Consider the following 15,180-nt stretch of genomic DNA (forward strand, 5'->3'; position numbering starts at 1 on the left):
GTATGGAAATGGAATTAGCTATTGACAGGGAGTTACTTCCCTATTTATTGATGCTAAGAATGTGAAGTGGTTTAATGAGTAATCTGAAGTCTGCAGGCAGAGGGGTGAGATCATGTGCTTGCCTGAAGTAAGGTTTCTTTGTTGGGTGTGATTCCTTTGGGACTTGCAGAATCTGGATTCTGCCTCCCCTTTGTACATACTGTAAAATGCTGCTCGCTGTGTTTCAGACCCTCCTTCATCTCACAGCCAAGCTTCCTTCCAGAACACCTCTTATTATCTCTGTGTGATATATTTCTAATTGGGACCCAGCTGTCTAATGAGTATGATCAATGGTGCTTTCTGATTTTTCTTACCACCTCCTTCCTTCCTCTCTTGCTGCCTTATAAATAGGTCTCTTAGTTGTGTCACGCCCGTGTCAGGGTAAATTGTCTTGTTACTCTGCTCTTTTTGCCCTCTGTCACTCTGTTTATTTGTAACACTGACAAGTGTAAAAAAAACCCAACTAAATTAGACTTTACCTTGAATAGTAAATATTTACTACATAAACAGTTGTGTACTCAGAATAAGGGATGGAAAGTGGAAAATATGTTTTCTTAGTACTGCTTATTTAGCTCCTTTAAAGTTGTATGCACTACCTGTGTTTATGGATTGAATGAAAGAGCAACCAAATCAGAACTACAACTGAACAAAAGTTTGTTAAACACACTGTATGTATGGTTAGATTATAAAATCTCCTTGGGAAAGAGCTGTGTAGCTGTGTGGGAAAAGTGGCTCCTTGAAACTAAGAGCAGAATGGATATGGCATATGTGACCTTTCTCTGTTCTCTGCAATGGCTGAAGAGTTGGTTGTTTGGAGGGGTTTAATGTGCTCTTGTTGAAAGTTTTCCTTTGCTGGGCTGAGAGGTCATTGGGGCAGGAAACCATTACAGAGGAAAATCTCTTAGTAGGGAGACTTTGAGGCAACCTGTGGAGTGAAAAGTCAAGAGGTTGATAGTGAGTATTGTAAAACTAAATAAAATGAAAGGGTTAGTATCTGTGAGAGAGGCAGGAACTGGGAGTTGATACCATTAGATACCATTTTCTGAATTGCTTTACAAGTCTCCAGATCTGTGTAAGGTGAGGCATGTGGCACTGGTGTAGCTTTTCAGGACCTTGCTTAATGGTGAATAATAATACTAACAGAAAATTAGAATCAGATAATAGTGATGCTTTGAATGTGTCTGTAGATAATGAAGTTTGTCAATGGCTTCACTACTTTAATGGGATGAGAACCACAGTCCCTAGCTCAGTTCATCTGACAACAACTTGAGTTTAAATCACCAGTCTGAGGATGGTCAAAATCATCAGACTGGTTGGAAAAATACGCTTTAAGCAATAAAGGAAACAATTTTTAACATCTTTTTGTTTTGTTTTTGGGAAGCCATCAACTCTCCAGAGAGTGTGGGAAGGGCAAGAATAGTTTTTTCATGATAGTAAACTGCTTTCTTGCTGTTTTAGTGGGATACTTCAAGTAATTTGTTTCTGTTATGGTGGTAAGCATTCTTCCCACTGACACAGCAGCTTGGTCTTATTGGTTATCATTACTGCAGATATGCATGCACTTGGAGTGGTGCTGGGGGAGACTACTTGCAAGGCCAAATGCTTATAGCCACAGGCTTTTCCTTTATTTTATGGCTATCTAATAATTCTTGTGGTTGGTTGTTCCCCTTCCTCCACACATAAATGTTTTACTTCAGGGAAACACCATGAGGTTCAAAGGAAGGAACATCCCTGAGCCTGTTCAGGGTGGTAAATTGAGGTAGCCTCAGCTCCATAAAATATCTGACTTTGTTGCAAGAGCTAGGCTGATCATATAAACTTAATTTATCCCCATTGTTAGAGAGTATGTCTTTGGGGACAAGAGCTTTCCATTCTCTCTTAGGATTTTGGACAAAGATGGTTAGTGAGGCAGGAATGAGATTGAATTTCATGGTGCTGGTCTAAGTTTCAGGTGCTTCCTGTTGCTAATGGCCCGTGGAGAGTGGAGATCGTGGTGATGGAAGGAAATGGGCAGCCCAGCTGTTTGCTGGGGCTTGGCTTTTCCCATTTAATGAGTAGTGCATTAACCCATCAGTATTTGCATTAAGAGCTCAGGCTGAGCTGTGCCTGTGTTGCATTCCCGGCTCTGCTCCTGGAGAGCCATAGGCACACCAGTCTGTGTGACACACAGCTGCTGTGTTTGGTGATATTTTACATTGCTGTAGTAGGATTTCCTTGCTGTTAACATCTTTTTGGTTGCTGTGTCTATGGTGGGAGCAATGTGGGTAGGGTGCTGATATCTGTGCTTCAGCAGGGAATGTGGGGTCTCAGGGGCATGAGGTGCTCTTGGATGCCTTGGATGGTCCCTGCTGCCACTGCAGTGGGACAGCACTGTTTTACCAGGGCACCGTGCTGAAACTTTGCTCCTGTCCTGCCAGAATCCTTGTTTAGGAGAGCAGGACATTTTAATTTGCTCAGAGCAGTGAAAATCTTGAGGAGACCCTCACTGAAATTGTATAAGAAGGATCTGATTACTGTTGCCTGGGGTACAGAACCAGAGCAGCTGATCCTCTGTGTGGTTTTGCTCCCAAAGTAGTTAATAATCAACAGGTATTGTGTTTCCCTTTCCCCTGGAGAGCCTGAACATGGTCATGGTGAGAGAGCTGCTGCAGTGTTCCCACACTTGTGGCTGCTGGGGACTTTACAGAGTTGGCTGGGAGAGAAGAGCTGCTCCAGTTAATGGTTTCCTATGAGCAGTCTGTCAGAACTGTGTCTGCTTCCTCTGGGAATGAAGACTGGGGGAAAATCCGGTTTTGCCAGGGGTCTTGAGTTGCTGTAAGCTAAGAAAATATCAGCTTCAGCTTCTTTTTTTTATATGCAGTTAGCACTAGCAGTAGGGTATTTGTTCTTTTAGCTAATTGAGAATTTTCCTACTATGGTGCCAGCTTTTGCCAATGGCAGAATTTTCCATGGGATAATCTTTTCCAGGGTCAAGTTAGGATCTATTTCATGTTATCCAAGGAGATGCTTTCTGCCCACCTTGAGTATAGCTATGATGTTGATTTTCAGGAGTAAATTTGTTACTGTCTTTTCCTTTGTGAGGTAGGACTGGCAGGTAAAAGCCAGTGTTGCTGTTCTGGGAAGAGTAATCCATAAAACTTCTGACTGCCCTTTGTGAAACTGACTGTCTTGCCCTGTTGTACTTCATGGCCTCGTGTTTACCTTTTAGAGTGAGGCTAGTAAGATTTTCCATCTTTGGGTTAAGCAGGCAGTGTATATTCATGTCATTCACTTTCTGAGTTAATTTCATATTATTTTAAAATAATTTATCTTTGTTACAAGTAATGAGCATGGTGTGTAGCAGCTGTTTTGCTGTGTTTCTGGTGAGCTTGGTGTGGCACTGAATTTCTTAATGTGAGAGTCCAGACTTCTCTCCTGGATCTTGATGCACATGCACTTCTTGTGTTACTGCTTTGTGTGCTGCCATGCCCTAGTGAAACTTTGTGTGCTTTGCCTAGGTGTAGCACAGTTGGAAGTTGGAAGCCTGGGCATTGAGTGTGACCCTTGCAAGTTTAGATTGGCTGTGGTTTTAATGCTGAGAGGCCAGTATGACTCTTCTTCAGTGCAAGCCATGGGAAGTACATGGGGTTGCTGTCTTTCCTGCAGGTCTCTTAGGAGTAATTGTTGTAGGTGTTAGTTGGCTAAAAGTGATCTCTAATGGCTTGGAAATTATGATATAAAATATGAGAGGAGCTTTTAAAAGGAGGATTAAAAGTCAAGGGGCAAGTAGGGAATAATACTTAATTTTAGTAATAATTAAAACCAAGCAGACCAGCTGAAGGCAATGCAGAGGATATAAGGAATTCTGGGTAGCAGCCTGTGTACATATTTTGAACACCAACATTGCTAAACAGTGGAAGAAGAAAGAGACCAGCCCCCTCAAATTTCTACCAAACCAACAAAGAGAAGATATAGAAATAGCTGTGTTTGCTACTTAATTCAGTTATAGATAACATACAGATCTCTGGCACAGTTTTGACTGCCTGATACATGTGTGGCAGAATATTCAGGCATGACTTTTTACATGCTCATGTCATAATCAGACTTCACGGACTGGATAGGGTAGAGGCAGTATTCCCTGAGCAGAAGTGGTCTTCCCCCTTCCTTTGCTGGGAAATTTGTGAGACAGGCAGGCTTTGCTGCAGCTGTTCAGATGTGATGTTAGTTTTTTTGTGTGTAATGCCCTTGGCACCATTTAAGGGATTATGTTTTTGAAAGGCAAGTGTCTTCAGAGAGTTGTAGTCTCACAGATGGCTCCATCTTGTCTTCCAGTTGGCAAGCAGCCTAGGAATAAGTATCAAAATAATTTTTAATACGGCAAAGAGAAAGGCTTGCCAATGTTTGTACAGCCAATAAAAAGCCTCAGTAATAAAGATTTTGTGAAATAACTGTGGTAGATCAAAGTGACATTTAAGTGATGCTCATGAGCATCATTTAATCGCCAGCTAACTGCCAAAGGCCTGCTGCTGTGGAACAACTGGAGTTCCTGTGCTGCTCTGCTTTACTGTATCTGTCTTGTTTAAGGCCCTGACCACCGCTCAAGCTTGTAATTTCTCTCTCTCTCTGTGAGTGGTGGATGCTTAAATGCTGTTTGAGAATCTAGTATTGAGCTTTATTCTAAATTTTATTTATAGAAAGTGAGCTGTTTTCAGCTTCCAGAATGTGATGGAACTATTGTTTGCTAACTTCTAGTGACTCCTTTGTGGCGTTATAAATCAGAGAAGTTGCTTTCTTGCAAGGTTGGCTGCATCTCCACAGATGAAACTCTTGAACTTTTGTTGTGGGTATAGTTAAGTAGCAAAATACTGCAAATCCTGAGACATTTATTTAAATCTTAGAAGTATGTTAGGATAGCTTGGGTTTGAGGCAACCTCAGATGATCTCTGGTCCAATTCCCTGCTGAAAGCAGGACTGACTCTGGAGTTGTGTCAGGTTGCTCAGAGCTTTTGTCTTGTTGGGCCTTGAAAACCTTGAAAACCTCCAAGGCTCTCTGCTTCACTTCTTGGCTGCCCTCAGGGTGAAAAAGTTTTTCTTTGTATCCAGTTTCCTATTTTTAGTTATGCCCGTTTCTTCCTTGTCCTGACCCTCTGCACTGCTCTGTATGGATTGCTGTCAACCTCACTAATGTTATGTGCCCTCTTCACAGCATTGCTACTGGTAGAGGGTAATTAGAGTAATTTCTAACGTTTTAGAAGTCTTGGAGTAGCACACTTGCATTCTTTGATTTGCTTTCCTTCCTACAGCATAAAATAGCACTGTACTTACTGAGATTTACTGTTGCTGCAAATATGTCTTTATACCCAAAGAGGGCATTCTAACCTTAAAGATGTTGTTAGTTCTGCCTTGCTGGCTTTCTCTAGTACAGTCCTTGCTTATGACTCAGACTTTAAGGTAATTTAAGACATTTCATACGTTTTTGTTCAGTGGAGCACTATGACACCTTTATTGCTCAGAAATGAAAATCTCAGTCTTCTCAGTATCTCTCATGGTTTTGTTGTCACCTCTTTGTTTTTTTAAGGCCAGTCATGCAAGGTGTACCTGCTCACAGAGGGCTGGAGAGAGAGGATGCTTTCTAGGTTGAGCAACTGTGGCAAGTACATCCAAAATACTGTGAGTTTTCTTCCTAGTCAGGAGGAAATTTAAAAGATTTCCAGCATAAAAAGGTAGCACTGTTTCATTCAGTAGTTAAAGAAGCCTGTCAATTAACTATCTATGCCTATAGACTCTCTTAATGGATTTACTTGACACAGATATTTTATAAATCTATTTTCCAGTCTCAGATCTCAGACTTTTTTAGATTTGGAGTACAAAAAGGTCGGCAGGTTGTTATAGTCAGCATCCTCTAAATATGATGTTTGTATTTGCTTCATGTTTCTGGTGAAAAATGTAAGTTAAACCTGAGGTTTCCAATAAAAATTCACCAGACAGAATAGCATTATTGCAGGATCTGCCTCAAGGGGACCTGCAACTCTAAGGTTTGATAGCTTAGATAATATAAATATAAAATTCTATCTGAGTGTTGCTTTTAAATGTCCAACCTTTTTCCATGAAGACAGGAGTTCTAAAGGTACAAAGCTTTAGGTGTATTTTGATAGTGAAAATACTTAGCTGTCTTTCAGGAGTCCTATGTTAGTCCTTTGTTCTGTCTTGGCCATGCTTTGTGGCTGGGGTAGAGTTGTGTAGTTTCTCACATAGTCTGCTTCAACCACAAAAAAAATGCATTAGATTACTGCTGTACCTCAGAACTCATGAGATCAAATGTCTCTGAAATTGCTTTGCTTTCCTGGAAAGGAAGCTGTGGCAGTTCTGCCTGCTGCTTCTTAATAATATTACTTGTCAGGAGTATTGTATGTAAACCTGAAAGAAGCAGAAGAAATTCCTAATTACACAAGGACCTATCCCATATACCTGAAAGGGATATGCAAATATGAGCTACCTCACACAGGACCCTGCTGATCCTGGATTATGAATTCAGGTTTTCTAAAGCAAATAATACTGCTCTAGAATTGGAAGTAATGAGTTAACAATCTGTATTTATTCTGGAAAGCTATCTGAATGACACTCAAAGTTTTCCTCTGCCAAGCTTTTTGTTGCTGAAGCAGATCTGTTCAGGTGTGTGTGTGTTTGATGCCATATGGTACATTCTGCACCTTCTTTATCCACTTAAAATGCTAAGATGGATCTGGAATATGTTGACCTGCAAAACTGTTCACTGGCTTATTCTTTTAATACAGAGAATATTTTTGAGAGGTATGATTTTTGTGTTGACTTTTTTTTTGTTTTAAACTTGAAGTATTTGGCTGAAGACTTTGTTTCAGTGCAGTATCCTGCAAAGTCCCTGGACCCACGAAACAAGCTGTGTCATATAGGGGTACAATTTCTTTGAGGATTAATGCTGTGCTTTCATTTACTTTGATATTAATAGCAGATGGGTAAGGTTCAGTGAAAGGTGGCAGATACTGTGTGTTTGTACTTAGGTAGTAGTACTTATGTGAATCACAAACAGCATGTGACAGAAATATGTTAAACTTCTGGCAGAAGTCTGTGCTTTTGTTAAGCAGCATAGACATGTGTTAGTAAGAGTAGCCTGTATTATTAGCTAATGTATGTTAGCCCAGGGAGAATGTCAGAGTAAATTGTGACAGGTAATTGTCTTGATTTCCTAGACATGAGTAGCAATGATTTACAGTCAGGGGGAAGAAGCTCTCACAAGAGTGTTTTCCTTGAGATGATCTCTGAGGGGATGAATGGAGTCAGTGTGCCTTTTAGAGTGAGGTTTGGTTTAGATTGTCATACACACTCTGTGTGCTGTGAAAGACATAAAAGAAACCCTCAGCCAAAAAGCTGAGCAACTGGAGGGGAGCAATGAAATCAATGAACACAGCTGAAGTGGGGCTGGGCTTCTTTTAAATGCACCTGGGGAAGCCCAGAAAATTCTGAGCCTTGCTGATGGGCAGTATAATGCAGAAAGGCTCTCCACCTGGGAAGGGATGGGGTGGGCTGAGGAGGTGGAGGGCCTGGAAGCTCATACGAGGAGGATTTCTGGGGGTAAGTTGACACGGGTTTGTTTGCTGTTGAGAGAGAAATGCTGTTAGGGGAGCTGGAGGGAGGCTTGTGCATTGGGGTCATGGCCAAAAGGAATGATTGGAAAGGAACAGAGAGGAAGAATTGTGGAAATTAGTATTGGGAAAGAGAGTATCTCTCTTTGGCTTGGAACACTGTTCAGGAGCTTTGTGGATGGTTATTGTTCTAGACTGTGAAGTGTGACCCGTCCAGAGTTTTTGTCAAAGCTCTGGAGAAGCAATTGGAAAGATTCTGGATCAACTCTCTTTTTCACTTGAAGAAAAATGAGCCCTTGGTTTGGAAGGAGTAACTGGGGAGCCATGATTGAAATGCAGTGACAGTGGGAGTAAAAGCAAGCAGGGTTTGTTGGGAACGGTGGAAAGCATGTGCAGTGTTGGTACTAGCAGAGTTAGGATGGAGACAAAAATGAGTGAATGACAGCCAAAGTAGATTCATTAGTGTTGGTGATGTCCTCCCTCAGCCTAGGGTCTGACTGGCTGCTGCTTGACTGTATTCCTTGATCCTTGTCTGCTTCTGGTGGCCATGGCTTTTGGAGGTGCGTGAATAGGTTTTAGTCCTGTGGAGTCCTTGGTCTGCAGTCCTGGTGTGAGGTGCACGGGTTACTCTCAGCTCCTGCCTGAAGCTGAGCAGGATACATCTCCATGTTCCTGCCATATCTGGTGATGTGGGAAGTTTGGCCTCCAATGCCAGGGCTCCTACATGGAAAGTTATGGACAGCTAGCTGTCTAGTGCTGGTGGGTGCCTCCTTTGAGTGCTCTCCAGCTGTATATTGAGGCCTTCTCAACTTCTGTATCGATAGCTGTTGTCCCTCTGCTTCCACATCTGCTAAAATCTGTAGTTCAGTGCAATTACCTTCTAGAGAGAAACTCTATTCTTTCCTGGAATGTTAATTAAAAAAAAATAAAAGATATCTGACTTGCTCTAGGCAGAGTGACTTCTGACCCACTCTATTTAGAAGGAGCTCTGATTTCTGCTAGTAGTGCTCTTGCCTGTGGTTAGTATTCAGCTGCTGTTTCAGCAATCTCTGCTGTAGTATTTCTTCCATAGCCTGTTCATAGATAATCTCAGAATTTCATCTGAACAACCTACTTTTCTCCTCTGTGCTAGAGGAAAAGGATATAGCTGACGTCTTCAGTTTTGTGTTCTGGGGCCCAGTAAAACAAACTTCCAGCTTCTGTTTTGTCTGTCTACAGCCTTGGGTAAGGGTTGTAAAGGTCAAGCCATATTCTCAGTGAAGATCTCAAAAGTGATATCATGTGTGTCTTTCCCACTTGCCAGTGAAGGTCTCTGAGGGAGCTGCACTCTGCTTGCTGGAGCACAGTTTCACCCCTCCCAGATTGTAACATCTGCAGGCTGATGATGCTGAGCAATCTGCTGGCATGTGGTGAGGACTTGCACTGGCTGAAGCTGCTTGTGCAGGCATTGAGGACAGGAGGGTGGTGCTGCAGGCTGTGCCTCGTGGGGCCACTGGAGGATCTTCATCTTGCCACTTGGAGCAGCAGTTTATTGTCAGCTGGCAAAGGTACAGCTCACACAACTGCTGCAAAGAGCAAAGAACACCCAAGTGCAGAAATTCTGGTAGAGCTTAAAGAGCTGCAGGGCTTCATGTAAAGCCCAGAGGTTTTGTTTTCAGGGGAGCAGGGGGAGGGAGCAGCACCACTTCTTTGCTTTTCTCCTAGCTATGGGTTGGCCTCGTGTCCTGTGCATTGCTGTAACTGCAGTTTGTATTCTGGCTTTTGCACTGTCTTGTATTTAATCTGCATCCTGAGGTGCTGTACTTTCTGTGGGAATTTGGTACTCAGCTTTCCTGATGTCTGGAGCTCCATTCCATCTCTGTTCTTGTCTAGACAGCATGGACATTGCATCTGACAGCCTGACTGGGGCTACAAAGTGAACTTCCTTCAGCAGGCAAAGGAGCAGCATTTGTCCTGGGACTTTGATATTAAATTATAAAGCTAAAAGCCTTCTGACTCCTCACCCTTGGCAATATAGGAGCTGCCACGTTGTTTTATTTTCATTATATGTGATCACTACTGAGCTGTTAAGAGAAAATTACTTTCTATTTCAGTAAACTCAATTCTGGTTTCAGACTGACTGTGCATCAGATGCTTAATTTGGAACCCACTCTCTTGGTGAAATTAAAAATTCAAATCTCCAAGCTGGAGCATTCAAACTGTGCTTGAATTAGAAATTGACTGCTGTCAATGTGCTCTCACACTTCACTTTTTTTTTTAAATTCCTTCATCCCCTCCCCCCTGATGAGTTTTATATTAGAGTCTTGCTGTAGATGATCTGACTGAGCAGAAGTAGTGGGAATCCACACTGTCACTCTGTAGACAGAGTGATGAAAGAGAAGTGTGGTGTGTTAAGTAGACCATTTTTGAAAGGGACTGCTGTGTACCGATTTCATAGTTTCACAAGTATTTGGTGAAATGATTTTATGGGATATGACTGCAAACCCATTAAGTGTTGTTTGCAAATTAATTTATGACCTAAGAAAACTACACAGTTTTATGCAACATCCTTGCTCCCCTATCTCTGTGAAATATTTAAAGCTGTTGTCAGATCTTGACTGAAAGAATCCAGTGTTCTCTCCACTTAAGACATTTGCATGGACTGCCTCTACAGACTTTTGTATTGAAAGTGGGAACAAAAGAGTTTTTCCCCAGGAAGAAGAACAACAAAACTTACACCCACACCACACCTCCTGAAATAAGCTGTTGTGAATATTCTCTGTAGGCTTGCAACTTGTGTGTCCATCTGCCTCTTTGGAAAGTGGGTAAATTATTCTCAATAACTTAACTGTTAGTTAAAGAAAAATTTGCCCACAGGTTTGGAAAAAATTGGGCTGGATATTTTTGGGGGAGTGTCTTCTGTTATTCACTATGCTGAAGGCACCCAGTGCTGGTACTGGCTTGTTTTCCAGACCTGCTTGTGTTCATCCTTGGGATATTTTGTTGTTCATCAGATGGGCTGACAGGATGGATCCCTGAGCTGGGTGTGGTGATGACTGGGGAGCCTGGGAGCTGTTCTGTTAGGCAGCTGGTGGTGTGAGTTTGGTTCTAGCTGGCCAAGGCAGGTATCAGTGCGTTATTGGGTGAAATACATCCGTGAATTGTGTAAGAAGGTTTGGAGAATAGTTGGATTGAGGGTGATCAACCAGAGATGAATTTGGAAAGTAAGTTCTAGTAACAAATATGTAATAAGGGAAAGGGTGATTTCTCTTACTCCCCTGACTAAATAGGTGATTGTTAATGACATGGGAAATGTTTGTTATTTACCAACTTACTTTTTGGTAGACTTTTTTTTTTTCTTTCTTAGTGTTAAGGCTAGACCAGGTTTAAACTGTTTTTTTTATTTCTTGAGGTGTGAAAAATTTAGTATCAGCTGATGTGATTCTAATTCTTGAGAGAGGTGCTGTAATTTCAACAAATGGCTTAAAATGAGTTGTTGCATTAAGGAGGCAAGTGGCTTGATTGTGACAACTCAATGACATGCATTATGAGAGTGTGTCAATAAAAACACAATTATTTAAACCCTGGCTAAAGAAGAGCATTCTGACTTTTGCAGTGCTTAACTCTTTGAAGTGCTTTTTAGTGGAGAATGGAAACTGACATGCACTTAATGACCTCAGAGGATATGTTATTTGTCATGTTTTGGAAATCTAACAGTTGAGTAACTGAACCCAGTCTGTGACCTTAGAAATCACAGGAAGCCTTGGTGAAGAAATAATTATTATTATATCCAATACAATGTAACTCAGCAATGCTTTCCTCTGTAGATACACTTTATAAAACTTTAGATAAACCATAGTTACAGTTAACACTCAGTAGGTGAGATGAAAAAGCCAAGTGAGACCTTTTCATTTTAGGAGTTATGGAAATCTTTATTTGAAAGTGACTTTCTTTGAAAGCTTATTTGTGCAAAGAGGTGATACTTGTTTCAACATAGGCTGTGTTGATCAGTGCTATCTTATTTTGCAGATTTAGCGGGGTCTTTGAAATTCAGTAAATGAGTCAAACTGTAACTGATCAGAAACATGCTACATTTTACATATTTCTGTGACGTAGGAGCTGAACAGTAATGGTTATTGTCATGTCAGATTAATCGCCAAAAATGGTTAATTTTTGCTTCTGATAGGTTAAACATTTATGTGCATATGTTGTTTGTAAATAATAAATATTTGGAACTCACTTACTTTGTTTGTGTGTAGTTTGATGCAGGTGTTATGGGCTTCTTTAAGAGAAGCAGCACTACAGAAATTGCTTGGAGCAGTGCTTTGATAGTTGCCTTTGAATATGACCAAATACCTTTTCTTCCACATCACAGTCACCACCCACAAGTGCTCTGAAGATGAATTTGTTATTCTAAAAAAAAAGAACTGTGTATAATATAGGTATATTCAGATAGCTGAGCTACCTTTAAAGCTGCATCTATAACTTCTCACTTTCAGGGAGATCTTAAATGATCTTGCAAGCATTCTGCATCACATGCTTAAAGCAGCAGTGAGGAAGTGATCACGTCAGAGTTTCTGTTCTCATCTATAAAATTCTATTGGAATAACAAATAAGGTATTAGATGCTATTAGAATATTTGGTCATTTGTGGCTGAGAACAAAAACTGATGATCTAAAATAAATTAGATGACTGTTCTGTTCTCCTTTGGTGTCAGGCTGGGTACAAGAGAATGTGCTCTTTCCATTGGTGAGAAATGCTCTTAGGCTTCACCTCTCCCTCTTTCATCTCACTTGGTGTGACTAAGATGTGAACAATGTTGCTTTACAGTAATAGGCTATTTTCTTTTTCTCTCTGCTTTAGATCTGAACTGCTATTGTACATGAAATGTTGATCATCAGGAAAGATTGCTATGGTGAAAGAGCTGTTAAGAATATTTCTGAGCTTTCATAATTTCAATTTGAAGTAATTTGCATATATCTGCTGTTAAATATACATTACACCGTCTTCCAAGATTGTAAAATATATATTTTAAAAATTGATTTTTAATATTACTATTGAAAGGCTCTTCCATTTGTGGCTTTTCTCTCTTTCTAAATGTGTGTCTCACACAATGCATAACACATTGTAGTGTAAGGTTTTATATTGCCTTTGGTTGTTTTATTCTGATAATATTCTGATAATTTTGTAGTTAATTGCGAACAGTTGTTTGATGTTCTTCAAACTGAGGTAAGATGAGAAGAATTTAAGGCCTGTCTTTATTTTTTAATAAGCCAGCTGAATTGGTTCAGTGTAATTTCTCTGACATGCAGACAAGGCAAGCTATGGTTGAAAGGCTATGCAGAAAAAGTTTATAGAACTGTATTTCTGATATGTAATAGTAAACAACTGAAATTATTCTAATCTTGAGAACAGGGACATGGCACAAGGTAAACAGTGCTCAAACACTACACCCAATGCAATAGAACCTTCCTGGCTGGGCTTTGTGATGGCTGAAGGTGCTGTGGGTGCTCTCTATCTGGACCTGGAGATCAGGCTTCCCCTTATCCTTTGGGGAAGGTGTGAGTGTCCATGTTCATGTCAGTCCCAGCTCTGTCCACTCTGCTTTGCACTCAGGGGTGAAGGACCTGCAGCTCTCTCTCCCTGTAGCATCCTCTGGATGGCTCTTGGCTTGGCCTAGCTCTAGTGCTGATTAGAACTTGGGCAGTGTAACTCTGCTCTGGTATCCAGGTGAGTGATTTGTGCTGCTGGATGGACTCACCAGGAGATAGACCTGGAGTCTCTGAAGGAACAGATTGCCAAACCTGTCTGGGCTACCTGTGAACCTTGTGAGGAGCACAGAGATGCCTGGGCAGTGTGTGATCTCATTCAGGATATTGGAATTGTACCCCTTTGGCTCCAATAATTTTTAGAATTGCATCCAGTTCACTTGGTGTGAATATCTAATGCTTTGGCCAATTTAAACCTTATTTACATTAGCTTAGTTTAAATTTGGTGTTTAAAGAGCTGTAATTGTCTGTCTACTTTAGAAATTCATAGTGACTTAGTGAGATCAATTTTAAACTGATTTTAATTAAACCAGAGAACCTTTTGTGTTTTTACAGATGAGGCCTGTGGCAGGCCTTTTTAAATGGCCATGGAGTATATGCAGCCTTAGAATGTCTCTTATGCATGACTGATTTCTTCTGCTGAAATCAAATTTAGGCTATTGTTTTGTATATAAACCAAAAGAATTAAATTTTAAAGAACATTCTGTTCAGTTTTTGTTCCCTTGCTCCGAGAGTGATTCCTGTTTGTTAAGACTTCTATTAAATTACTCCCAGAACAGCATTTCACTGTCTTTTTATAGTAGACAGGCTGATGGACTCCATGACCTTTTTTACTTCTTATTTCTGTGATACTTTTTGTCCTCAGACAGGAGAGAATATCAGAGACTGCTGGGATATTCTAATTTATGGTGATAGGAAGCTTATGGTGATACAGAGGCTTAACTGCAGTCCTATGGTGAGATGTGCCACTATTCTAGTATATGGAAAATGTGTAAATTGCTTTTGTTGAAGGTTATTTGGCGAGAATGTAATAAATGTTGGGAAAATTCTCCCGGGAAGTTTTGGTTCTAATGCTTAAATTCTTGTATAGGATGTTGTCATAGTGAGGTGTGTATGAGGCCTGTGTTAGGAGCTGCTGAGGAGTTTAGAGTATGTGCATATCCATCAATGTAAATGCTGACAAAGGACTGTGATTAGGGTGGAATGAAAAAAAATCAGAACCTTGTGTTTTTGTAAGGGCTCTGGGTGGGTGACATGAATATTTCTAACACCCAATTGATTCTGTTTCTTTGAGTAGAGGGCAGCTAATAGAGGGCATAATTCAGCTAGGCATCAGATCCCCTTGAAGAGTGATTCTGGCAAATAGGTGCAGTCAATATCTTTTTGTGTTACAAAATGGATGATAGTGCAGAGCTTGTATTCCCATTGATTCCCATTGTGCAGGACAGAAAAATGAAATACTTTTTAACTAGCAGTAAATCCATGAGAGAATGAAAGTAGTCATCATGTAATCTTTTACCAATAACGCATATATAAAAATATACAGAAAACGCAGACATTACATTCTGATCTCCCACTTATAATGTTTACTGTGGTATTTTTATCTTGTTTGGATGGGGTTTTTTGTTTGTTTTCCTATCTCTGCAAACAGCAAATTTATCTTTTCATCTGTGTAAGTAAGGTATGTGTAAGGAAATCAAGTTACTGAGCATCATTAAGAGCATGCTTCTTAATGATATTAATACTTTAGTAATGCTACAAACTAATAGCTTTCTAGGATTGGTGATTCTTCATGCAAAGCTTTTCCTTTAACTTTACATTTTGGACGGTGGATAGTATCATAAATCTAAATGACAACTTGTACAGTGTCTCATTAGACCGACATCTGCAGCCACACGGTGTTACAGTTGTATCTGTTATGGCAGCAGAGCCTGAGCCATTTGCTACTCATAGTGTTGAAACATGGGTATGAACACAAGAAACTGAACAAAATCTCTTTGTGATCACAGTTCTCA

The 15,180-nt window shown here is 40.5% G+C and overlaps 1 protein-coding gene across 2 annotated transcripts in view; it reads left to right on the forward strand.

The window, feature by feature from the left end:
* Positions 1-15,180, forward strand: part of DISC1 (DISC1 scaffold protein) — a 190,305-nt gene that overhangs the window by 2,967 nt on the left and 172,158 nt on the right. The gene's annotated exons all lie outside the window — the stretch shown is intronic.

Source organism: Molothrus ater, chromosome 3, assembly GCF_012460135.2.
Source record: "Molothrus ater isolate BHLD 08-10-18 breed brown headed cowbird chromosome 3, BPBGC_Mater_1.1, whole genome shotgun sequence".
Lineage (NCBI taxonomy): Eukaryota > Metazoa > Chordata > Aves > Passeriformes > Icteridae > Molothrus > Molothrus ater.